The following is a 27,120-nucleotide window of genomic DNA, read 5'->3' as shown; positions in this document are numbered from 1 at the left end:
CGGAATGCTGAATGCACCGACTGTAAGAAGAGTCTCTATTCTTGTAGTAACGCGGCAGTTTGCCTTTCGTATTTAATTCAGATGCGATTTCTGTGTTTCATCGTCAATGTGAAGGTTGCAGGAATACATTGAACCTGCAGTGGTGTATCGGAAACTGATACTGGTCTCACAGGGAATGCTCAAAGCACCGATTGTAAGAAGAGTCTCTATTCTTGTACTGAAGGCGGCATTAAGCATTATGTATTTAATTCCGATGCGATTTCTATGTTTCATCGTCAATGTGAAGGTATAAGGAATACATTGCACCTGCAGTGGTGTATTGGAAACTAATTCTGGTCTCACACGGAATGCTGAAAGCACCGACTGTAAGAAGAGTCTCTATTCTTGTACTGAAGGCGGCATTGAGCATTTTGTATTTAATTCCGATGCGATTTCTGTGTTTCATCGTCAATGTGAAGGTCCAAGGAATACATTGCACCTGCAGTGGTGTATCGGAAACTAATACTGGTCTCACAGGAAAGGATTAAAGCACAGACTCTAAGAAGTCTCACTCTTCTTGCGCTTATGGCGGAATTGTTCGTTTTGTATTAAATTCCGTTGTAATTTCAGTGTTTCATCGTCAATGTGTATGTCCAAGGAATACATTGCGCCTGCAGTGGTGTATCGGAAACTAATACTGGTCTCACAGGGAATGCGCAAGGCACCAACTGGAAGAAGAGTCTGTATTCTTGTACTTAAGGCGGCATTTTGCCTTTTGTATTTAATTCCGATGCGATTTCTGTGGTTCTTCGTCAATGTGAAGGTCCTAGGAATACATTGAACCTGCAGTGGTCTATCGGAAACTAATAATGGTCTCACAAGGAATGCTCAAAGCACCGACTGTAAGAAGAGTCTCTATTCTAGCATTTAAGGTGGCATTGTGCCTCTTTTATTTAATTCCGATATAATTTCTGTTTTTCATCGGCAATGTCAATGTCCAAGGAATACATTGAACCTGCAGTGGTGTATTGCAAACTAATACTGGTCTCACAGGGAATGCTCAAAGCACCGACTGTAAGAAGAGTCTCTAATCTTGTACTTAAGGCGGTATTGTGCCTTTTGTATTTAATTCCGATGCGATTTCTGTGTTTCATCGTCAATGTGTATGTCCAGTCAATACATTGACCCTGCAGTGGTGTATCGGAAGCTAATACTTGGCTCACAGGGAATGCTCAAGGCACCGACTGTACGAAGAGTCACTATTCTTGTACTTGAGGCTACATTGTGCCTTTTGTATTTAATTCCGATGCAATTTCTGTGTTTCATCGTCATTGTGAAGATCCAAGGAATACATTGAACCTGTAGTGGTGTATCGGAAACTAATACTGGTCTCACAGGGAATGCTCAAAGCACCGACTGTAAGAAGAGTCTATATTCTTGTACCAAAGGCGGCAATGTGCCTTTTGTATTTAATTCCGATTTGATTTCTGTATTTCATCGTCAATGTGAAGGACCAAGGAATACATTGAACTTGCAGTGGTGTATCGGAAACTAATACTGATCTCACAGGAAAGGATAAAAACACAGACTCTAAGAAGTGTCACTCTTCTTGTAGTTAAGGCGGCATTGAGTCTTTTGTATTTAATTCCGATGTGATTTCAGTGTTTCATCGTCAATGTGTATGTCCAAGGAATACATTGAACCTGCAGTGGTGTATCGGAAACTAATACTGGTCTCACAGGGAATACTCAAAATACAGACTGTAAGAAGAGTCTCTATTCATATATTTAAGGCGGCATTGTGCCTTTTGTATTTAATTCCGATGCGATTTCTGTGTTTCATCGTCAATGTGAATGTCCAAGGAATACATTGAACCTGGATTGGTGTATCGGAAACTAATTCTAGTCTCACAGGGAATGCTCAAAGCACCGACCGTAAGAAGAGTCTCTATTCTTGTACATAAGGCGGCATTGTGCCTTTTGTACTTAAATCCGATGCGATTTCTGTGGTTCATCGTCAATGTGAAGGTCCAAGGAGTACATTGAACCTGCAGTGGTGTATCGGAAACTAATACTGGTCTCACAGGGAATGCTCAAAGCACCGACTGTAAGAAGAGTCTCTATTCTTGTACTTAAGGCGGTATTGTGCCTTTTGTATTTAATTCCGATGCGATTTCTGTGTTTCATCGTCAATGTGAAGGACCAAGGAATACACTGAACCTGCAGTGGTGTATCGGAAACTAATACTGGTCACACAGGGAATGCTCAAAGTACCGACTGTAAGAAAAGTTTCTAATCTTGTACTTGAGACGGCTTTGTGCCTTTTGTATTTCATTCCGATCCGATTTCTGTGCTTCATCTTCAATGTGAAGGTCCAAGGAATATATTGTACCTGCAGTGGTGCATCGGAAACTAATACTGGTCTCACAGGGAATGCTCAAAGCACCGACCGTAAGAAGATCTCTATTCTTGTACTTAAGGCGGCGTTGTGCCTTTTGTATTTAATTCCGATGCGATTTCGTTGTTTCATCGTCAATGTGAAGGTTCAAGGAATACATTGAACCTGCAGTGGTGTATCGGAAACTAATACTCGTCTCACAGGGAATACTCAAAAACCGACTGTAAGAAGAGTCTCTATTCTTGAATTTAAGGCGGCATTGTGCCTTTTGTATTTAATTCCGATGCGATTTTTGTTTTTCATCGTAAATGTGAAGCTCCGAGGAATACATTGAACCTGCAGTGGTGTACCGGAAACTAATACTGGTCTCACAGGGAATGCTCAAAGCACCTACCGTAAGAAGAGTCTCTATTCTTGTACTTAAGGCGGCATTGTGCCTTTTGTATTTAATTCCGATTCGATTTCTGTGTTTCATCGTCAATGTGAAGGTCCAAGGAATACATTGAACCTGCAGTGGTGTATCGGAAACTAATACTGGTCTCACACGGAATGCTGAAAGCACCGACTGTAAGAAGAGTCTCTATTCTTGTAGTAACGCGGCAGTTTGCCTTTTGTATTTAATTCAGATGCGATTTCTGTGTTTCATCGTCAATGTGAAGGGCGCAGGAATACATTGAACCTGCAGTGGTGTATCGGAAACTGATACTGGTCTCACAGGGAATGCTCAAAGCACCGATTGTAAGAAGAGTCTCTATTCTTGTACTGAAGGCCGCATTAAGCATTATGTATTTAATTCCGATGCGATTTCTATGTTTCATCGTCAATGTGAAGGTATAAGGAATACATTGCACCTGCAGTGGTGTATTGGAAACTAATTCTGGTCTCACACGGATTGCTGAAAGCACCGACTGTAAGAAGAGTCTCTATTCTTGTACTGAAGGCGGCATTGAGCATTTTGTATTTAATTCCGATGCGATTTCTGTGTTTCATCGTCAATGTGAAGGTCCAAGGAATACATTGCACCTGCAGTGGTGTATCGGAAACTAATACTGGTCTCACAGGAAAGGATTAAAGCACAGACTCTAAGAAGTCTCACTCTTCTTGCACTTATGGCGGAATTGTTCGTTTTGTATTAAATTCCGTTGTAATTTCAGTGTTTCATCGTCAATGTGTATGTCCAAGGAATACATTGCGCCTGCAGTGGTGTATCGGAAACTAATACTGGTCTCACAGGGAATGCGCAAGGCACCAACTGTAAGAAGAGTCTGTATTCTTGTACTTAAGGCGGCATTTTGCCTTTTGTATTTAATTCCGATGCGATTTCTGTGGTTCTTCGTCAATGTGAAGGTCCTAGGAATACATTGAACCTGCAGTGGTCTATCGGAAACTAATAATGGTCTCACAAGGAATGCTCAAAGCACCGACTGTAAGAAGAGTCTCTATTCTAGCATTTAAGGTGGCATTGTGCCTCTTGTATTTAATTCCGATATAATTTCTGTTTTTCATCGGCAATGTCAATGTCCAAGGAATACATTGAACCTGCAGTGGTGTATTGCTAACTAATAATGGTCTCACAGGGAATGCTCAAAGCACCGACTGTAAGAAGAGTCTCTATTCTTGTACTTAAGGCAGCATTGTGCCTTTTGTATATAATTCCGATGTAAATTCAGTGTTTCATCGTCAATGTGTATGTCCAGTCAATACATTGAACCTGCAGTGGTGTATCGGAAGCTAATACTTGGCTCACAGGGAATGCTCAAGGCACCGACTGTACGAAGAGTCACTATTCTTGTACTTGAGGCTACATTGTGCCTTTTGTATTTAATTCCGATGCAATTTCTGTGTTTCATCGTCATTGTGAAGATCCAAGGAATACATTGAACCTGTAGTGGTGTATCGGAAACTAATACTGGTCTCACAGGGAATGCTCAAAGCACCGACTGTAAGAAGAGTCTATATTCTTGTACCAAAGGCGGCAATGTGCCTTTTGTATTTAATTCCGATTTGATTTCTGTATTTCATCGTCAATGTGAAGGACCAAGGAATACATTGAACTTGCAGTGGTGTATCGGAAACTAATACTGATCTCACAGGAAAGGATAAAAACACAGACTCTAAGAAGTGTCACTCTTCTTGTAGTTAAGGCGGCATTGAGTCTTTTGTATTTAATTCCGATGTGATTTCAGTGTTTCATCGTCAATGTGTATGTCCAAGGAATACATTGAACCTGCAGTGGTGTATCGGAAACTAATACTGGTCTCACAGGGAATACTCAAAATACAGACTGTAAGAAGAGTCTCTATTCTTATATTTAAGGCGGCATTGTGCCTTTTGTATTTAATTCCGATGCGATTTCTGTGTTTCATCGTCAATGTGAATGTCCAAGGAATACATTGAACCTGGATTGGTGTATCGGAAACTAATTCTAGTCTCACAGGGAATGCTCAAAGCACCGACCGTAAGAAGAGTCTCTATTCTTGTACATAAGGCGGCATTGTGCCCTTTGTACTTAAATCCGATGCGATTTCTGTGGTTCATCGTCAATGTGAAGGTCCAAGGAGTACATTGAACCTGCAGTGGTGTATCGGAAACTAATACTGGTCTCACAGGGAATGCTCAAAGCACCGACTGTAAGAAGAGTCTCTATTCTTGTACTTAAGGCGGTATTGTGCCTTTTGTATTTAATTCCGATGCGATTTCTGTGTTTCATCGTCAAAGTGAAGGACCAAGGAATACACTGAACCTGCAGTGGTGTATCGGAAACTAATACTGGTCACACAGGGAATGCTCAAAGTACCGACTGTAAGAAAAGTTTCTAATCTTGTACTTGAGATGGCTTTGTGCCTTTTGTATTTAATTCCGATGCGATATCTGTGTTTCATCGTCAATGTGAAGGTCCAAGGAATACACTGAACCTGCAGTGGTGTATCGGAAACTAATACTGGTCACACAGGGAATGCTCAAAGTACCGACTGGAAGAAAAGTTTCTAATCTTGTACTTGAGACGGCTTTGTGCCTTTTGTATTTCATTCCGATCCGATTTCTGTGCTTCATCGTCATTGTGAAGGTCCAAGGAATATATTGTACCTGCAGTGGTGTATCGGAAACTAATACTGGTCTCACAGGAAATGCTCAAAGCACCGACCGTAAGAAGAGTCTCTATTCTTGTACTTAAGGCGGCGTTGTGCCTTTTGTATTTAATTCCGATGCGATTTCGTTGTTTCATCGTCAATGTGAAGGTTCAAGGAATACATTGAACCTGCAGTGGTGTATCGGAAACTAATACTCGTCTCACAGGGAATACTCAAAAACCGACTGTAAGAAGAGTCTCTATTCTTGAATTTAAAGCGGCATTGTGCCTTTTGTATTTAATTCCGATGCGATTTTTGTTTTTCATCGTAAATGTGAAGCTCCGAGGAATACATTGAACCTGCAGTGGTGTACCGGAAACTAATACTGGTCTCACAGGGAATGCTCAGAGCACCTACCGTAAGAAGAGTCTCTATTCTTGTACTTAAGGCGGCATTGCGCCTTTTGTATTTAATTCCGATTCGATTTCTGTGTTTCATCGTCAATGTGAGGGTCCAAGGAATACATTGAACCTGCAGTGGTGTATCGGAAACTAATACTGGTCTCACACGGAATGCTGAAAGCACCGACTGTAAGAAGAGTCTCTATTCTTGTAGTAACGCGGCAGTTTGCCTTTTGTATATAATTCAGATGCGATTTCTGTGTTTCACGTCAATGTGACGGGAGCAGGAATACATTGAACCTGCAGTGATGTATCGGAAACTGATACTGGTCTCACAGGGAATGCTCAAAGCACCGATTGTAAGAAGAGTCTCTATTCTTGTACTGAAGGCGGCATTAAGCATTATGTATTTAATTCCGATGCGATTTCTATGTTTCATCGTCAATGTGAAGGTATAAGGAATACATTGCACCTGCAGTGGTGTATTGGAAACTAATTCTGGTCTCACACGGAATGCTGAAAGCACCGACTGTAAGAAGAGTCTCTATTCTTGTACTGAAGGCGGCATTGAGCATTTTGTATTTAATTCCGATGCGATTTCTGTGTTTCATCGTCAATGTGAAGGTCCAAGGAATACATTGCACCTGCAGTGGTGTATCGGAAACTAATACTGGTCTCACAGGAAAGGATTAAAGCACAGACTCTAAGAAGTCTCACTCTTCTTGCACTTATGGCGGAATTGTTCGTTTTGTATTAAATTCCGTTGTAATTTCAGTGTTTCATCGTCAATGTGTACGTCCAAGGAATACATTGCGCCTGCAGTGGTGTTTCGGAAACTAATACTGGTCTCACAGGGAATGCGCAAGGCACCAACTGGAAGAAGAGTCTGTATTCTTGTACTTAAGGCGGCATTTTGCCTTTTGTATTTAATTCCGATGCGATTTCTGTGATTCTTCGTCAATGTGAAGGTCCTAGGAATACATTGAACCTGCAGTGGTCTATCGGAAACTAATAATGGTCTCACAAGGAATGCTCAAAGCACCGACTGTAAGAAGAGTCTCTATTCTAGCATTTAAGGTGGCATTGTGCCTCTTGTATTTAATTCCGATATAATTTCTGTTTTTCATCGGCAATGTCAATGTCCAAGGAATACATTGAACCTGCAGTGGTGTATTGCAAACTAATACTGGTCTCACAGGGAATGCTCAAAGCACCGACTGTAAGAAGAGGCTCTATTCTTGTACTTAAGGCAGCATTGTGCCTTTTGTATATAATTCCGATGTAAATTCAGTGTTTCATCGTCAATGTGTATGTCCAGTCAATACATTGAACCTGCAGTGGTGTATCGGAAGCTAATACTTGGCTCACAGGGAATGCTCAAGGCACCGACTGTACGAAGGGTCACTATTCTTGTACTTGAGGCTACATTGTGCCTTTTGTATTTAATTCCGATGCAATTTCTGTGTTTCATCGTCATTGTGAAGATCCAAGGAATACATTGAACCTGTAGTGGTGTATCGGAAACTAATACTGGTCTCACAGGGAATGCTCAAAGCACCGACTGTAAGAAGAGTCTATATTCTTGTACCAAAGGCGGCAATGTGCCGTTTGTATTTAATTCCGATTTGATTTCTGTATTTCATCGTCAATGTGAAGGACCAAGGAATACATTGAACTTGCAGTGGTGTATCGGAAACTAATACTGATCTCACAGGAAAGGATAAAAACACAGACTCTAAGAAGTGTCACTCTTCTTGTAGTTAAGGCGGCATTGAGTCTTTTGTATTTAATTCCGATGTGATTTCAGTGTTTCATCGTCAATGTGTATGTCCACGGAATACATTGAACCTGCAGTGGTGTATCGGAAACTAATACTGGTCTCACAGGGATTACTCAAAATACAGACTGTAAGAAGAGTCTCTATTCTTATATTTAAGGCGGCATTGTGCCTTTTGTATTTAATTCCGATGCGATTTCTGTGTTTCATCGTCAATGTGAATGTCCAAGGAATACATTGAACCTGGATTGGTGTATCGGAAACTAATTCTAGTCTCACAGGGAATGCTCAAAGCACCGACCGTAAGAAGAGTCTCTATTCTTGTACATAAGGCGGCATTGTGCCTTTTGTACTTAAATCCGATGCGATTTCTGTGGTTCATCGTCAATGTGAAGGTCCAAGGAGTACATTGAACCTGCAGTGGTGTATCGGAAACTAATACTGGTCTCACAGGGAATGCTCAAAGCACCGACTGTAATAAGAGTCTCTATTCTTGTACTTAAGGCGGTATTGTGCCTTTTGTATTTAATTCCGATGCGATTTCTGTGTTTCATCGTCAATGTGAAGGACCAAGGAATACACTGAACCTGCAGTGGTGTATCGGAAACTAATACTGGTCACACAGGGAATGCTCAAAGTACCGACTGTAAGAAAAGTTTCTAATCTTGTACTTGAGATGGCTTTGTGCCTTTTGTATTTAATTCCGATGCGATATCTGTGTTTCATCGTCAATGTGAAGGTCCAAGGAATACACTGAACCTGCAGTGGTGTATCGGAAACTAATACTGGTCACACAGGGAATGCTCAAAGTACCGACTGTAAGAAAAGTTTCTAATCTAGTACTTGAGACGGCTTTGTGCCTTTTGTATTTCATTCCGATCCGATTTCTGTGCTTCATCGTCAATGTGAAGGTCCAAGGAATATATTGTACCTGCAGTGGTGTATCGGAAACTAATACTGGTCTCACAGGGAATGCTCAAAGCACCGACCGTAAGAAGAGTCTCTATTCTTGTACTTAAGACGGCGTTGTGCCTTTTGTATTTAATTCCGATGCGATTTCGTTGTTTCATCGTCAACGTGAAGGTTCAAGGAATACATTGAACCTGCAGTGGTGTATCGGAAACTAATACTCGTCTCACAGGGATTACTCAAAAACCGACTGTAAGAAGAGTGTCTATTCTTGAATTTAAGGCGGCATTGTGCCTTTTGTATTTAATTCCGATGCGATTTTTGTTTTTCATCGTAAATGTGAAGCTCCGAGGAATACATTGAACCTGCAGTGGTGTACCGGAAACTAATACTGGTCTCACAGGGAATGCTCAAAGCACCTACCGTAAGAAGAGTCTCTATTCTTGTACTTAAGGCGGCATTGTGCCTTTTGTATTTAATTCCGATTCGATTTCTGTGTTTCATCGTCAATGTGAAGGTCCAAGGAATACATTGAACCTGCAGTGGTGTATCGGAAACTAATACTGGTCTCACACGGAATGCTGAAAGCACCGACTGTAAGAAGAGTCTCTATTCTTGTAGTAACGCGGCAGTTTGCCTTTTGTATTTAATTCAGATGCGATTTCTGTGTTTCATCGTCAATGTGAAGGGCGCAGGAATACATTGAACCTGCAGTGGTGTATCGGAAACTGATACTGGTCTCACAGGGAATGCTCAAAGCACCGATTGTAAGAAGAGTCTCTATTCTTGTACTGAAGGCGGCATTAAGCATTATGTATTTAATTCCGATGCGATTTCTATGTTTCATCGTCAATGTGAAGGTATAAGGAATACATTGCACCTGCAGTGGTGTATTGGAAACTAATTCTGGTCTCACACGGAATGCTGAAAGTACCGTCTGTAAGAAGAGTCTCTATTCTTGTACTGAAGGCGGCATTGAGCATTTTGTATTTAATTCCGATGCGATTTCTGTGTTTCATCGTCAATGTGAAGGTCCAAGGAATACATTGCACCTGCAGTGGTGTATCGGAAACTAATACTGGTCTCACAGGAAAGGATTAAAGCACAGACTCTAAGAAGTCTCACTTTTCTTGCACTTATGGCGGAATTGTTCGTTTTGTATTAAATTCCGTTGTAATTTCAGTGTTTCATCGTCAATGTGTACGTCCAAGGAATACATTGCGCCTGCAGTGGTGTTTCGGAAACTAATACTGGTCTCACAGGGAATGCGCAAGGCACCAACTGGAAGAAGAGTCTGTATTCTTGTACTTAAGGCGGCATTTTGCCTTTTGTATTTAATTCCGATGCGATTTCTGTGATTCTTCGTCAATGTGAAGGTCCTAGGAATACATTGAACCTGCAGTGGTCTATCGGAAACTAATAATGGTCTCACAAGGAATGCTCAAAGCACCGACTGTAAGAAGAGTCTCTATTCTAGCATTTAAGGTGGCATTGTGCCTCTTGTATTTAATTCCGATATAATTTCTGTTTTTCATCGGCAATGTCAATGTCCAAGGAATACATTGAACCTGCAGTGGTGTATTGCAAACTAATACTGGTCTCACAGGGAATGCTCAAAGCACCGACTGTAAGAAGAGGCTCTATTCTTGTACTTAAGGCAGCATTGTGCCTTTTGTATATAATTCCGATGTAAATTCAGTGTTTCATCGTCAATGTGTATGTCCAGTCAATACATTGAACCTGCAGTGGTGTATCGGAAGCTAATACTTGGCTCACAGGGAATGCTCAAGGCACCGACTGTACGAAGAGTCACTATTCTTGTACTTGAGGCTACATTGTGCCTTTTGTATTTAATTCCGATGCAATTTCTGTGTTTCATCGTCATTGTGAAGATCCAAGGAATACATTGAACCTGTAGTGGTGTATCGGAAACTAATACTGGTCTCACAGGGAATGCTCAAAGCACCGACTGTAAGAAGAGACTATATTCTTGTACCAAAGGCGGCAATGTGCCGTTTGTATTTAATTCCGATTTGATTTCTGTATTTCATCGTCAATGTGAAGGACCAAGGAATACATTGAACTTGCAGTGGTGTATCGGAAACTAATACTGATCTCACAGGAAAGGATAAAAACACAGACTCTAAGAAGTGTCACTCTTCTTGTAGTTAAGGCGGCATTGAGTCTTTTGTATTTAATTCCGATGTGATTTCAGTGTTTCATCGTCAATGTGTATGTCCAAGGAATACATTGAACCTGCAGTGGTGTATCGGAAACTAATACTGGTCTCACAGGGATTACTCAAAATACAGACTGTAAGAAGAGTCTCTATTCTTATATTTAAGGCGGCATTGTGCCTTTTGTATTTAATTCCGATGCGATTTCTGTGTTTCATCGTCAATGTGAATGTCCAAGGAATACATTGAACCTGGATTGGTGTATCGGAAACTAATTCTAGTCTCACAGGGAATGCTCAAAGCACCGACCGTAAGAAGAGTCTCTATTCTTGTACATAAGGCGGCATTGTGCCTTTTGTACTTAAATCCGATGCGATTTCTGTGGTTCATCGTCAATGTGAAGGTCCAAGGAGTACATTGAACCTGCAGTGGTGTATCGGAAACTAATACTGGTCTCACAGGGAATGCTCAAAGCACCGACTGTAATAAGAGTCTCTATTCTTGTACTTAAGGCGGTATTGTGCCTTTTGTATTTAATTCCGATGCGATTTCTGTGTTTCATCGTCAATGTGAAGGACCAAGGAATACACTGAACCTGCAGTGGTGTATCGGAAACTAATACTGGTCACACAGGGAATGCTCAAAGTACCGACTGTAAGAAAAGTTTCTAATCTTGTACTTGAGATGGCTTTGTGCCTTTTGTATTTAATTCCGATGCGATATCTGTGTTTCATCGTCAATGTGAAGGTCCAAGGAATACACTGAACCTGCAGTGGTGTATCGGAAACTAATACAGGTCACACAGGGAATGCTCAAAGTACCGACTGTAAGAAAAGTTTCTAATCTAGTACTTGAGACGGCTTTGTGCCTTTTGTATTTCATTCCGATCCGATTTCTGTGCTTCATCGTCAATGTGAAGGTCCAAGGAATATATTGTACCTGCAGTGGTGTATCGGAAACTAATACTGGTCTCACAGGGAATGCTCAAAGCACCGACCGTAAGAAGAGTCTCTATTCTTGTACTTAAGACGGCGTTGTGCCTTTTGTATTTAATTCCGATGCGATTTCGTTGTTTCATCGTCAATGTGAAAGTTCAAGGAATACATTAAACCTGCAGTGGTGTATCGGAAACTAATACTCGTCTCACAGGGATTACTCAAAAACCGACTGTAAGAAGAGTGTCTATTCTTGAATTTAAGGCGGCATTGTGCCTTTTGTATTTAATTCCGATGCGATTTTTGTTTTTCATCGTAAATGTGAAGCTCCGAGGAATACATTGAACCTGCAGTGGTGTACCGGAAACTAATACTGGTCTCACAGGGAATGCTCAAAGCACCTACCGTAAGAAGAGTCTCTATTCTTGTACTTAAGGCGGCATTGTGCCTTTTGTATTTAATTCCGATTCGATTTCTGTGTTTCATCGTCAATGTGAAGGTCCAAGGAATACATTGAACCTGCAGTGGTGTATCGGAAACTAATACTGGTCTCACACGGAATGCTGAAAGCACCGACTGTAAGAAGAGTCTCTATTCTTGTAGTAACGCGGCAGTTTGCCTTTTGTATTTAATTCAGATGCGATTTCTGTGTTTCATCGTCAATGTGAAGGGCGCAGGAATACATTGAACCTGCAGTGGTGTATCGGAAACTGATACTGGTCTCACAGGGAATGCTCAAAGCACCGATTGTAAGAAGAGTCTCTATTCTTGTACTGAAGGCGGCATTAAGCATTATGTATTTAATTCCGATGCGATTTCTATGTTTCATCGTCAATGTGAAGGTATAAGGAATACATTGCACCTGCAGTGGTGTATTGGAAACTAATTCTGGTCTCACACGGAATGCTGAAAGCACCGACTGTAAGAAGAGTCTCTATTCTTGTACTGAAGGCGGCATTGAGCATTTTGTATTTAATTCCGATGCGATTTCTGTGTTTCATCGTCAATGTGAAGGTCCAAGGAATACATTGCACCTGCAGTGGTGTATCGGAAACTAATACTGGTCTCACAGGAAAGGATTAAAGCACAGACTCTAAGAAGTCTCACTCTTCTTGCACTTATGGCGGAATTGTTCGTTTTGTATTAAATTCCGTTGTAATTTCAGTGTTTCATCGTCAATGTGTATGTCCAAGGAATACATTGCGCCTGCAGTGGTGTATCGGAAACTAATACTGGTCTCACTGGGAATGCGCAAGGCACCAACTGGAAGAAGAGTCTGTATTCTTGTACTTAAGGCGGCATTTTGCCTTTTGTATTTAATTCCGATGCGATTTCTGTGGTTCTCCGTCAATGTGAAGGTCCTAGGAATACATTGAACCTGCAGTGGTCTATCGGAAACTAATAATGGTCTCACAAGGAATGCTCAAAGCACCGACTGTAAGAAGAGTCTCTATTCTAGCATTTAAGGTGGCATTGTGCCTCTTGTATTTAATTCCGATATAATTTCTGTTTTTCATCGGCAATGTCAATGTCCAAGGAATACATTGAACCTGCATTGGTGTATTGCAAACTAATACTGGTCTCACAGGGAATGCTCAAAGCACCGACTGTAAGAAGAGTCTATATTCTTGTACCAAAGGCGGCAATGTGCCGTTTGTATTTAATTCCGATTTGATTTCTGTATTTCATCGTCAATGTGAACGACCAAGGAATACATTGAACTTGCAGTGGTGTATCGGAAACTAATACTGATCTCACAGGAAAGGATAAAAACACAGACTCTAAGAAGTGTCACTCTTCTTGTAGTTAAGGCGGCATTGAGTCTTTTGTATTTAATTCCGATGTGATTTCAGTGTTTCATCGTCAATGTGTATGTCCAAGGAATACATTGAACCTGCAGTGGTGTATCGGAAACTAATACTGGTCTCACAGGGAATACTCAAAATACAGACTGTAAGAAGAGTCTCTATTCTTATATTTAAGGCGGCATTGTGCCTTTTGTATTTAATTCCGATGCGATTTCTGTGTTTCATCGTCAATGTGAATGTCCAAGGAATACATTGAACCTGGATTGGTGTATCGGAAACTAATTCTAGTCTCACAGGGAATGCTCAAAGCACCGACCGTAAGAAGAGTCTCTATTCTTGTACATAAGGCGGCATTGTGCCTTTTGTAATTAAATCCGATGCGATTTCTGTGGTTCATCGTCAATGTGAAGGTCCAAGGAGTACATTGAACCTGCAGTGGTGTATCGGAAACTAATACTGGTCTCACAGGGAATGCTCAAAGCACCGACTGTAATAAGAGTCTCTATTCTTGTACTTAAGGCGGTATTGTGCCTTTTGTATTTAATTCCGATGCGATTTCTGTGTTTCATCGTCAATGTGAAGGACCAAGAAATACACTGAACCTGCAGTGGTGTATCGGAAACTAATACTGGTCACACAGGGAATGCTCAAAGTACCGACTGTAAGAAAAGTTTCTAATCTTGTACTTGAGATGGCTTTGTGCCTTTTGTATTTAATTCCGATCCGATTTCTGTGCTTCATCGTCAATGTGAAGGTCCAAGGAATATATTGTACCTGCAGTGGTGTATCGGAAACTAATACTGGTCTCACAGGGAATGCTCAAAGCACCGACCGTAAGAAGTGTCTCTATTCTTGTACTTAAGGCGGCGTTGTGCCTTTTGTATTTAATTCCGATGCGATTTCGTTGTTTCATCGTCAATGTGAAGGTTCAAGGAATACATTGAACCTGCAGTGGTGTATCGGAAACTAATACTCGTCTCACAGGGAATACTAAAAAACCGACTGTAAGAAGAGTCTCTATTCTTGAATTTAAGGCGGCATTGTGCCTTTTGTATTTAATTCCGATGCGATTTTTGTTTTTCATCGTCAATATGAAGGTCCTAGGAATACATTGAACCTGCTGAAGAGAATCGGAAACTAATACTGGTCTCACAGGGAATTCTGAAAGCACCGACTGTAAGAAAAGTCTCTATTCTTGTACTTACGCGGCAGTTTGCCTTTTGTATTGCATTCCGATGCGATCTCTGTGTTTCATCGTCAATGTGAATGTCCAAGGAATATATTGAACCTGGAGTGGTGTATCGGAAACTAATTCTGGTCTCACAGGGAATGTTCAAAGCACCGACTGTAAGAAGAGTCTCTATTCTTGTACTTAAGGCGGCATTGCGCATTTTGTATTTAATTCCGATGCGATTTCTGTGTTTCATCGTCAATGTGAAGGTCCTAGGAATACATTGAACCTGCTGAGGTGTATCGGAAACTAATACTGGTGTCTCAGGGAATGCTCAAAGCACCGACTGTAAGAAGAGTCTCTATTCTTGTACTTAAGGCGACATTGTGCTATTTGTATTTAATTCCGATACGATTTCTATGTTTCATCGTCAATGTGAAGGTCCTAGGAGTACATTGAACCTGCTGAGGTGTATCGGAAACTAATACTGGTCTCACAGGGAAAGCTGAAAGCACCGACTGCAAGAAGAGTCTCTATTCTTGTATTTACGCGGCAGTTTGCCTTTTGTATTTCATTCCGATGCGATTTCTGTGTTTCATCGTCAATGTGAAGGTCCAAGGAATTCATTGAACCTGGAGTGGTGTATCGGAAACTAATTCTGGTCTCACAGGGAATGCTCAAAGCATCGACTGTAAGAAGAGTCTCTATTCTTGTACTTAAGGCGACATTGTGCTATTTGTATTTAATTCCGATACGATTTCTATGTTTCATCGTCAATGTGAAGGTCCTAGGGGTACATTGAACCTGCTGAGGTGTATCGGAAACTAATACTGGTCTCACAGGGAAAGCTGAAAGCACCGACTGTAAGAAGAGTCTCGATTCTTGTACTTACGCGGCAGTTTGCCTTTTGTATTTCATTCAGATGCGATATCTGTGTTTCATCGTCAATGTGAATGTCCAAGGAATACTTTGAACCTGGAGTGGTGTATCGGATACTAATTCTGGTCTCACAGGGAATGCTCAAAGCATCGACTGTAAGAAGAGTCTCTAATCTTGTACTTAAGGCGGCAATGCGACTTTTGTATTTAATTCCGCTGCGATTTCTGTGTTTCATCGTCAACGTGAAGGTCCTAGGAATTCATTGAACCTGCTGAGGTGTATCGGAAACTAATACTGGTCTCACAGGGAATGCCGAAAGCACCGACTGTAAGAAGAGTCTCTATTCTTGTACTTACGCGGCAGTTTGGCTTTTGTATTTCATTCCGATGCGATTTCTGTGTTTCATTGTCAATGTGAATGTCCAAGGAATACATTGAACCTGGAGTGGTGTATCGGATACTAATACTGGTCTCACATGGAATGCTCAAAGCACCGAGTGTAAGAAGAGTCTCTATTCTTGTACTTAAGGTGACATTGTGCCTTTTGTATTTAATTCCGATGCGATTTCTGAGTTTCATCGTCAATGTGAAGGTCCTAGGAATACATTGAACCTGCAGTGGTGTATCGGAAACTAATACTGGTCTCACAGGGAATGCTGAAAGCACCGACAGTAAGAAGAGTCTCTATTCTTGTACTTAAGGCGACATTGTGCCTTTTGTATTTAATTCCGATGCGATTTCTGTGTTTCATCGTCAATATGAAGGTCCTAGGAATACATTGAACCTGCTGAAGAGTATCGGAAACTAATACTGGTCTCACAGGGAATTCTGAAAGCACCGACTGTAAGAAAAGTCTCTATTCTTGTACTTACGCGGCAGTTTGCCTTTTGTATTGCATTCCGATGCGATCTCTGTGTTTCATCGTCAATGTGAATGTCCAAGGAATATATTGAACCTGGAGTGGTGTATCGGAAACTAATTCTGGTCTCACAGGGAATGCTCAAAGCACCGACTGTAAGAAGAGTCTCTATTCTTGTACTTAAGGCGGCATTGCGCCTTTTGTATTTAATTCCGATGCGATTTCTGTGTTTCATCGTCAATGTGAAGGTCCTAGGAATACATTGAACCTGCTGAGGTGTATCGGAAACTAATACTGGTCTCTTAGGGAATGCTCAAAGCACCGACTGTAAGAAGAGTCTCTATTCTTTTACTTACGCGGCAGTTTGCCTTTTGTATTTAATTCCGATGCGATTTCTGTGTTTCATCGTCAATGTGAAGGTCCAAGGAATACATTGAACCTGCAGTGGTGTATCGGAAACTAATACTGCTCTCACAGGGAATGCTCAAAGCACCGAAGGTAAGAAGAGTCTCTATTCTTGTACTTAAGGCGACATTGTGCCTTTTGTATCTAATTCCGATGCGATTTCTGTGTTTCATCGTCAATGTGAAGGTCCTAGGAATACATTGAACCTGCTGAGGTGTATCGCAAACTAATACTGTCCTCACAGGGAATGCTGAAAGCACCGACTGTAGGAAGAGTCTCTACTCTTGTGCTTGAGATGGCATTGTGCCTTTTGTATTTAATTCCAATGCGATTTCTGTGATTCATCGTCAATGTGAAATTCCAAGGATTACATTGAACCTGCAGTGGTGTATCGGAAACTAATACTGGTCTCACAGGGAATGCTCAAAGCACCGACTGTAAGAAGAGTCTCCATTCTTGTACTTTAGGCGGCATTGCGCCTTTTGTATTTAATTCCGATGCGATTTCTGTGTTTTATCGTCAATGTGAAGTTCCAAGGAATACATTGAACCAGCAGTCGTGTATCGGAAACTAATACTGGTCTCACAGGGAATGCTCATAGCACCGACTGTAAGAAGAGTCTCTATTCTTGTACTTAAGACGGCATTGAGCCTTTTTAATTTAATTCCGATGCGACTTCGGTGTTTCATCGTCAATGTTAAAGTCCAAGGAATACATTGAACCTGCAGTGGTGTATCAGAAACTATTACTGGTCTCAAAGGGAATGCTCAAAGCACCGACTGTAAGGAGAGTCTCTATTCTTGTACTTAAGGCGGCATTGCGCCTTTTGTATTTAATTCCGATGCGATTTCTGTGTTTCATCGTCAATGTGAACGTCCAAGGAATACATTGAACCTGCAGTGGTGTATCGGAAACTAATACTGGTCTCACAGGGAATGCTCAAAGCACCGACTGTAAGAATGGTCTCTATTCTTGTACTTAAGGCGGCATTGTGCCCTTTGAATTTAATTCCAATGCGATATCTGTGTTTCATCGTCAATGTGAAGGTCCAAGGAATACATTGTGCCTGCAGTGGCGTATCGGAAATTAATACTGTTCTCACAGGGAATGCTCAAAGCACCGACTGTAAGAAGAGTCTCTATTCTTGTACTTAAGGCGGCATTGTGCCTTTTGTATTTATTTCCGATGCGATTTCTGTGTTTCATCGTCATGTGAAGGTCCTAGGAATACAATGAACCTGCTGAGGTGTATAGGAAACTAATACTGGTCTCACAGGGAATGCCGAAAGCACCGACTGTAAGAAGAGTCTCTATTCTTGTACTTACGCGGCAGTTTGGCTTTTGTATTTCAGTCCGATGCGATTTCTGTGTTTCATCGTCAGTGTGAATGTCCAAGGAATACATTGAACCTGGAGAGGTGTATCGGAAACTAATACAGGTCTCACATGGAATGCTCAAAGCACCGACTGTAAGAAGAGTCTCTATTCTTGTACATAAGGTGACATTGTGCCTTTTGTATTTAATTCCGATGCGATTTCTGTGTTTCATCGTCAATGTGAAGGTCCTAGGAATACATTGAACCTGCAGTGGTGTATCGGAAACTAATACTGGTCTCACAGGGAATGCTCAAATCACCGACAGTAACAAGAGTCTCTATTCTTGGACTTAAGGCGACATTGTGCCTTTTGTATTTATTTCCGATGCGATTTCTGTGTTTTATCGTCAACATGAAGGTCCTAGGAATACATTGAACCTGCTGAAGAGTATCGGAAAGTAATACTGGTCTCACAGGGAATTCCGAAAGCACCGACTGTAAGAAAAGTCTCTATTCTTGTACTTACGAGGCAGTTTGCCATTTGTATTGCATTCCGATGTGATTTCTGTGTTTCATCATCAATGCGAATGTCCAAGGAATACATTGAACCTGGAGTGGTGTATCGGAAACTAGATCTGGTCTCACAGGGAATGCTCAAAGCACCGACTGTAAGAAGAGTCTCTATTCTTGTACTTAAGGCGGCATTGCGCCTTTTGTATTTAATTCCGATGCGATTTCTGTGTTTCATCGTCAATGTGCAGGTCCTAGGAATACAATGATCCTGCTGAGGTGTATCGGAAACTAAAACTGGCCTCACAGGGAATGCTGAAAGCACCGACTGTAGGAAGAGTCTCTATTCTTGTACTTAAGATGGCATTGTGCCTTTTGTATTTAATTCCAATGCGATTTCTGTGTTTCATCGTCAATGTGAAATTCCAAGGAATACATTGAACCTGCAGTGGTGTATTGGAAACTAATACTGGTCTCATAGGGAATGCTCAAAGCTCCGACTGTAAGAAGAGTCTCTATTCTTGTACTTATGGCGGCATTGCGCCTTTTGTATTTATTTCCGATGCGATTTCTGTGTTTTATCGTCAATGTGAAGGTCCAAGGAATACATTGAACCAGCAGTCGTGTATCGGAAACTAATACTGGTCTCACAGGGAATGCTCATAGCACGGACTGTAAGAAGAGTCTCTACTCTTGTACTTAAGACGGCATTGGGCCTGTTTAATTTAATTCCGATGCGAATTCGGTGTTTCATCATCAATGTTAAAGTCCAAGGAATACATTGAACCTGCAGTGGTGTATCAGAAACTAATACTGGTCTCAAAGGGAATGCTCAAAGCACCGACTGTAAGAAGAGTCGCTATTCTTGTACTTAAGGCGGCATTGCGCCTTTTGTATGTAATTCCGATGCGATTTCTGTGCTTCATCGTCAATGTGAACGTCCAAGGAATACATTGAACCTGCAGTGGTGTATCGGAAACTAATACTGGTCTCACAGGGAATGCTCACAGCACCGAGTGTAAGAATGGTCTCTATTCTTGTACTTAAGGCAGCATTGTGCCCTTTGAATTTAATTCCAATGCGATATCTGTGTTTCATCGTCAATGTGAAGGTCCAAGGAATACATTGAACCTGCAGTGGTGTATCAGAAACTAATACTGGTCTCAATGGGAATGCTCAAAGCACCGACTGTAAGGAGAGTCTCTATTCTTGTACTTAAGGCGGCATTGCGCCTTTTGTATTTAATTCCGATGCGATATCTGTGTTTCATCGTCAATGTGAACGTCAAAGGAATACATTGAACCTGCAGTGGTGTATCGGAAACTAATACTGGTCTCACAGGGAATGCTCAAAGCACCGACTGTAAGAATGGTCTCTATTCTTGTACTTAAGGCGGCATTGTGCCCTTTGAATTTAATTCCAATGCGATATCTGTGTTTCATCGTCAATGTGAAGGTCCAAGGAATACATTGTGCCTGCAGTGGCGTATCGGACACTAATACTGGTCTCACAGGGAATGCTCAAAGCACCGACTGTAAGAAGAGTCTCTATTCTTGTACTTAAGGCGGCATTGTGCCTTGTGTATTTATTTCCGATGCGATTTCTGTGTTTCATCGTTATGTGAAGGTCTTAGGAATACATTGAACCTGCTGAGGTGTATCGGAAACTAATACTGGTCTCACAGGGAATGCCGAAAGCACCGACTGTAAGAAGAGTCTCTATTCTTGTACTTACGCGGCAGTTTGGCTTTTGTATTTCAGTACGATGCGATTTCTGTGTTTCATCGTCAATGTGAATGTCCAAGGAATACATTGAACCTGGAGTGGTGTATCGGAAACTAATCATGGTCTCACATGGAATGCTCAAAGCACCGACTGTAAGAAGAGTCTCTAATCTTGTACATAAGGTGACATTGTGCCTTTTGTATTTAATTCCGATGCGATTTCTGTGTTTCATCGTCAATGTGAAGGTCCTAGGAATACAGTGAACCTGCAGTGGTGTATCGGAAACTAATACTGGTCTCACAGGGAATGCTTAAAGCACCGACTGTAAGAAGAGTCTCTATTCTTGTACTTAAGGCGACATTGTGCCTTTTGTATTTAATTCCGATGCGATTTCTGTGTTTCATCGTCAATGTGAAGGTCCTAGGAATACATTGAACCTGCTGAGGTGTATCGGAAACTAATACTGGCCTCACAGGGAATGCTGAAAGCACCGACTGTAGGAAAAGTCTCTATTCTTGTACTTAAGATGGCATTGTGCCTTTTATATTTAATTCCAATGCGATATCTGTGTTTCATCGTCAATGTGAAATTCCAAGGAATACATTGAACCTGCAGTGGTGTATCGGAAACTAATACTGGTCTCATAGGGAATGCTCAAAGCACCGACTGTAAGAAGAGTATCTATTCCTGTACTTAAGGCGGCATTGCGCCTTTTGTATTTAATTCCGATGCGATTTCTGTGTTTTATCGTCAATGTGAAGGTCCAAGGAATACATTGAACCAGCAGTCGTGTATCGGAAACTAATACTGGTCTCACAGGGAATGCTCATAGCACGGACTGTAAGAAGAGTCTCTACTCTTGTACTTAAGACGGCATTGAGCCTTTTAAATTTAATTCCGATGCGATTTCTGTGTTTCATCGTCAATGTTAAAGTCCAAGGAATACATTTAACCTGCAGTGGTGTATCAGAAACTAATACTGCTCTCAATGGGAATGCTCAAAGCACCGACTGTAAGAAGAGTCTCTATTCTTGTACTTGAGGCGGCATTGCGCCTTTTGTATGTAATTCCGATGCGATTTCTGTGCTTCATCGTCAATGTGAACGTCCAAGGAATACATTGAACCTGCAGTGGTGTATCGGAAACTAATACTGGTCTCACAGGGAATGCTCAAAGCACCGAGTGTAAGAATGGTCTCTATTCTTGTACTTAAGGCGGCATTGTGCCCTTTGAATTTAATTCCAATGCGATATCTGTGTTTCATCGTCAATGTGAAGGTCCTAGGAATACATTGAACCTGCTGAGGTGTATCGGAAACTAATACTGGTCTCACAGGGAATGCTGAAAGCACCGACTGTACGAAGAGTCTCTATTCTTGTACTTACGCGGCAGTTTGCCTTTTGTATTTCATTCCGATGCGATATCTGTGTTTCATCGTCAATGTGAATGTCCAAGGAATACATTGAACCTGGAGTGGTGTATCGGAAACTAATTCTGGTCTCACAAGGAATGCTCAAAGCACCGACTGTAAGAAGAGTCTCTATTCTTGTACTTAAGGCGGCATTGCGCCATTTGTATTTAATTCCGATGCGATTTCTGTGTTTCATCGTCAATGTGAAAGTCCTAGGAATACATTGAACGTGCTGAGGTGTATCGGAAACTATTACTGGTCTCACAGGGAATGCTGAAAGCACCGACTGTAAGAAGAGTCCCTATTCTTATACTTAAGGCGTTATTGTGCCTTTTGTATTTATTTCCGATGCGATTTCTGTGTTTCATCGTCAATGTGAAGGTCCTAGGAATACATTGAACCTGCTGAGGTGTATCGGAAACTAATACTGGTCTCACAGGGAATGCTGAATGCACCGACTGTAAGAAGAGTCTCTATTCTTGTACTTACGCGGCAGTTTGCCTTTTGTATTTCATTCCGATGCGATATCTGTGTTTCATCGTCAATGTGAATGTCCAAGGAATACATTGGACCTGGAGTGGTGTATCGGAACATAATCATGGTCTCACATGGAATGCTCAAAGCACCGACTGTAAGAAGAGTCTCTAATCTTGTACATAAGGTGATATTGTGCCTTTTGTATTTAATTCCGATGCGATTTCTGTGTTTCATCGTCAATGTGAAGGTCCTAGGAATACATTAAACCTGCAGTGGTGTATCGGAAACTAAAACTGGTCTCACAGGGAATGCTTAAAGCACCGACTGTAAGAAGAGTCTCTATTCTTGTACTTAAGGCGACATTGTGCCTTTTGTATTTATTTCCGATGCGATTTCTGTGTTTCATCGTCAATGTGAAGGTCCTAGGAATACATTGAACCTGCTGAGGTGTATCGGAAACTAATACTGGCCTCACAGGGAATGCTGAAAGTACCGACCGTAGGAAAAGTCTCTATTCTTGTACTTAAGATGGCATTGTGCCTTTTGTATTTAATTCCAATGCGATATCTGTGTTTCATCGTCAATGTGAAATTCCAAGCAATACATTGAACCTGCAGTGGTGTATCGGAAACTAATACTGGTCTCATAGGGAATGCTCAAAGCACCGACTGTAAGAAGAGTATCTATTCCTGTACTTAAGGCGGCATTGCGCCTTTTGTATTTAATTCCGATGCGATATCTGTGTTTCATCGTCAATGTGAAGGTCCTAGGAATACATTGAACCTGCTGAGGTGTATCGGAAACTAATACTGGTCTCACAGGGAATGCTGAATGCACCGACTGTAAGAAGAGTCTCTATTCTTGTACTTACGCTGCAGTTTTCCTTTTGTATTTCATTCCGATGCGATATCTGTGTTTCATCGTCAATGTGAATGTCCAAGGAATACATTGAACCTGGAGTGGTGTATCGGAAACTAATTGTGGTCTCACAAGGAATGCTCAAAGCACCGACTGTAAGAAGAGTCTCTAATCTTGTACTTAAGGCGGCATTGCGCCTTTTGTATTTAATTCCGATGCGATTTCTCTGTTTCATCGTCTTTGTGAAAGTCCTAGGAATACATTGAACCTGGAGTGGTGTATCGGAAACTAATTCTGGTCTCACAAGGAATGCTCAAAGCACCGACTGTAAGAAGAGTCTCTATTCTTGTACTTAAGGGGGCATTGCGCCTTTTGTATTTAATTCCGATGCGATTTCTGTGTTTCATCGTCAATGTGAAGGTCCTAGGAATACATTGAACCTGCTGAGGTGTATCGGAAACTAATACTGGTCTCACAGGGAATGCTGAAAGCACCGACTGTAAGAAGAGTCTCTATTCTTGTACTTACGCGGCAGTTTGCCTTTTGTATTTCATTCCGATGCGATATCTGTGTTTCATCGTCAATGTGAAGGTCCAAGGAATACATTGAACCTGCAGTGGTGTATCGGAAACTAATACTGGTCTCACAGGGAATGCTCAAAGCACCGACGGTAAGAAGAGTCTCTATTCTTGTACTTAAGGCGACATTGTGCCTTTTGTATTTAATTCCGATGCGATTTCTGTGTTTCATCGTCAATGTGAAGGTCCTAGTAATACATTGAACCTGCTGAGGTGTATCGGAAACTAATACTGGCCTCACAGGGAATGCTGAAAGCACCGACTGTAGGAAGAGTCTCTATTCTTGTACTTAAGAGGGCATTGTGCCTTTTGTATTTAATTCCAATGCGATTTCGGTGTTTCATCGTCAATGTGAAATTCCAAGGAATACATTGAACCTGCAGTGGTGTATCGGAAACTAATGCTGGTCTCACAGGGAATGCTCAAAGGACCGACTGTAAAAAGAGCCTCTATTCTTGTACTTAAGGCGGCATTGCGCCTTTTGTATTTAATTCCGATGCGATATCTGTGTTTTCTCGTCAATGTGAAGGTCCAAGGAATACATTGAACCAGCAGTCGTGTATCGGAAACTAATACTGGTCTCACAGGGAATGCTCATAGCACCGACTGTAAGAAGAGTCTCTATTCATGAACTTACGCGACAGTTTGCCTTTTGTATTTCATTCCGATGCGATTTCTGTGTTTCATCGTCAATGTGAAGGTCCAAGGAATACATTGAACCTGCAGTGGTGTATCGGAAACTAATACTGGTCTCACAGGGAATGCTCAAAGCACCGACTGTAAGAAGAGTCTCTATTCTTGTACATAAGGCGACATTGTGCCCTTTGTATTTAATTCCGATGCGATTTCTGTGTTTCATCGTCAATGTGAAGGTCCAAAGAATACATTGAACCTGCAGTGGTGTATCGGAAACTAATACTGGTCTCACAGGGAATGCTGAAAGCACCGACTGTAAGAAGAGTCTCTATTCTTGTACTTACGCGGCAGTTTGCCTTTTGTATCTCATTCCGATGCGATTTCTGTGTATCATCGTCAATGTAAGGTCCAAGGAATACGCTGAACCTGGAGTGGTGTATCGGAAACTAATTCTGACCTCACAGGGAATGCTCAAAACACCGACAGTAAGAAGAGTCTCTATTCTTGTACTTAACGCGACATTGTGCTTTTTGTGTTTAATTCCGATGCGATTTCTGTGTTTCATCGTCAATGTTAGGGTCCTAGGAATACATTGAACCTGCAGTGGTGTATCGGAAACTAATACTGGTCTCACAGGGAATGCTCAAAGCACCGACAGTAAGAAGAGTCTTTATTCTTGTACTTAAGGCAACATTGTGCCTTTTGCATATAATTCCGATGCGATTTCTGTGTTTCATCGTCAATATGAATGTCCTAGTAATACATTGAACTTGCTGAGGAGTATCGGAAACTAATACTGGTCTCACAGGTGATGCTGAAAGCACCGACTGTAAGAAGAGTCTCTATTCTTGTACTTACGCGGCAGTTTGCCTTTTGTATTTCATTCCGATGCGATTTCTGTGTTTCATAGTCAAAGTGAAGGTCCAAGGAATTCATTGCACCTGCAGTGGTGTATCGGAAACTAATACTGGTCTCACAGGGAATGCTCAAAGCACCGACTGTAAGAAGAGTCTCTATTCTTGTACTTATGACGGCATTGTGCCTTTTGTAATTAATTCCGATGCGATTTCTGTGTTTTATCGTCAATGTGAAGGTCCAAGGAATACATTGAACCTGAAGTGGTGTATCAGAAACTATTACTGGTCTCACAGGGAATGCCCAAAGCACCGACTGTAAGAAGAGTCTCTATTCTTGTACTTAAGGCAACATTGTGCCTTTTGTATTTACTTCCGATGCGATTTCTGTGTTTCATCGTCAATATGAAGGTCCTTGGAATACATTGAACCTGCTGAGGAGTATCAGAAACTAATACTGGTCTCACAGGGAATGCTGAAAGCACCGACTGTAAGAAGAGTCTCTATTCATGTACTTACGCGGCAGTTTGCCTTTTGTATTTCATTCCGATGCGATTTCTGTGTGTCATCGTCAATGTGAAGGTCCAAGGAATACATTGAACCTGCAGTGCTGTATCGGAAACTAATACTGGTCTCACAGGGAATGCTCAAAGCACCGACTGTAAAAAGAGTCTCTATTCTTGTACTTAAGGCGACATTGTGCCTTTTGTATTTAATTCCGATGCGATTTCTGTGTTTCATCGTCAATGTGAAGGTCCAAGGAATACATTGAAGCTGCAGTGGTGTATCGGAAACTAATACTGGTCTCACTGGGAATGCTCAAAGCACCGACTGTAAAAAGAGTCTCTATTCTTTTACTTATGACGGCATTGTGCCTTTTGTAATTAATTCCGATGCGATTTCTGTGTTTCATCGTCAATGTGAAGGTCCTAGGAATACATTGAACCTGCTGAGGTGTATCGGAAACTAATACAGGTCTCACAGGGAAAGCTGGAAGCACCGACTGTAAGAAGAGTCTCTATTCTTGTACATACGCGGCATTTTGCCTTTTGTATTTCATTCCGATGCGATTTCTGTGTTTCATCGTCAATGTGAATGTCCAAGGAATACAATGAACCTGGAGTGGTGTATCGGAACTAATACTGGTCTCACAGGGAATGCTCAATGCCCCGACCGTAAGAAGAGTCTCTATTCTTGTACTTAAGGAGACATTGTGCCCTTTGTATTTAATTCCGATGCGATTTCTGTGTTTCATCGTCAATGTTAGGGTCCTAGGAATACATTGAACCTGCCGAGGTGTATCGGAAACTAATACTGGTCTCACAGGGAATGCTGAAAGCACCGACTATAAGAAGAATCCATATTCTTGTACTTACGCGGCAGTTTGCCTCTTGTATTTCATTCCGACGCGATTTCTGTGTTTCATCGTCAATGTGAATGTCCAAGGAATTCATTAAACCTGGAGTGGTGTATCGGAAACTAATACTGGTCTCACAGGGAATGCTCAAACACCGACTGTAAGAAGAGTCTCTATTCTTGTACTTAAGGCGACATTGTGCCTTTTGTATTTAATTCCGATGTGATTTCTGTGTTTCATCGTCAATGTGAAGGTCCAAGGAATACATTGAACCTGCAGTGGTGTATCGGAAACTAATACTTATCTCACAGGGAATGCTCAAAGCACCGACTGTAGGAAGAGTCTCTATTCTTGTACTTATGACGGCATTGTGCCTTTTGTAATTAATTCCGATGCGATTTCTGTGTTTCATCGTCAAAGTGAAGGTCCAAGGAATTCATTGCACCTGCAGTGGTGTATCGGCAACTAATACTGGTCTCACAGGAAATGCTCAAAGCACCGACTGTTATAAGAGTCTCTATTCTTGTACTTAAGGCGACATTGTGCGTTTTGTATTTAATTCCGATGTTATTTCTGTGTTTCATTGTCAATGTGAAGGTCCACGGAATACATTGAACCTGCAGTGGTGTATCGG

This window comes from Schistocerca serialis, chromosome 3 (assembly GCF_023864345.2).
Source record: "Schistocerca serialis cubense isolate TAMUIC-IGC-003099 chromosome 3, iqSchSeri2.2, whole genome shotgun sequence".
NCBI classification, from domain to species: domain Eukaryota; kingdom Metazoa; phylum Arthropoda; class Insecta; order Orthoptera; family Acrididae; genus Schistocerca; species Schistocerca serialis.
The sequence above is the reverse complement of the archived record's forward strand: the minus strand, read 5'-3'. Positions refer to the sequence as shown.